Raw genomic sequence first — 1,013 nt, 5'->3', positions numbered from 1 at the left:
GCTCTTCACTCGGTAGGATTTTCACAACTTAGGCGAGTGCTTGGACTGCAGCTAAGCCCCCGAGTGGAAGGCTGGCTTACCACTCGGTAGGATTTTGATAAACTTAGGCGAGTCCTTGGACTGCAGCTAAGCCTCCGAGTGGAAGGCTGGCTTACCACTCGGTAGGATTTTGATAAACTTAGGCGAAACGGATTCGCAGCTAAGCCTCCGAGTGAGAGAGTGGCTCACCACTCGGTAGGATTTTTACAAACTTAGGCGAAACGGATTCGCGGCTAAGTCACCCACTGAGGGGGAGTTTTTATGTGGACAAAAATAAAAAGTGATGACACTATTATTTCCAAACCCATGAACTACAGAAGTACTTTATTGCAACTCATCCGAGTGATAAAACTTAAGTGTAAAATGGGCGGAGTAGCTCCGCGTTCCAAGCTCGGGGCTCGTCGATATTATGCTCGACGTTGTAAAGACGGTACGCCCCGTTGTGGAGAACCTTGGTGACGATGAAGGGACCTTCCCAAGAAGGAGCAAGCTTGTGTGGTTTGTGCTGATCCACTCGGAGAACCAAATCCCATTCCTGGAAGGCTCGACCTCTCACATTTCGGGCGTGGAAACGGCGCAGATCTTGTTGGTAGATGGTCGACCGGATCAGAGCCATCTCCCTTTCTTCCTCTAAAAGGTCGACTGCGTCCTGCCGCGCTTGTTCAGCTTCTGCTTCGTTGTAGATTTCGACTCGAGGAGCATTGTGGAGAAGATCACTCGGCAAGACAGCTTCGGCTCCATAGACCAAGAAGAATGGAGTTCTTCCGGTCGACCGATTGGGCGTGGTCCGCAGTCCCCAGAGTACAGATGGAAGTTCGTCGACCCAAGCTCCAGCCGCGTGTTTGAGATCACGCATCAGTCGCGGCTTCAGTCCCTTGAGAATCAGTCCATTAGCTCGCTCTGCTTGTCCATTCGACTGCGGATGGGCGACTGATGCGTAGTCGACCCGTGTGCCCTGGGAGTTGCAGAAAGCT

Source organism: Triticum dicoccoides, chromosome 5A (assembly GCF_002162155.2).
Source record: "Triticum dicoccoides isolate Atlit2015 ecotype Zavitan chromosome 5A, WEW_v2.0, whole genome shotgun sequence".
NCBI classification, from domain to species: Eukaryota; Viridiplantae; Streptophyta; class Magnoliopsida; order Poales; family Poaceae; genus Triticum; species Triticum dicoccoides.
This window is presented reverse-complemented; position numbering follows the sequence as displayed.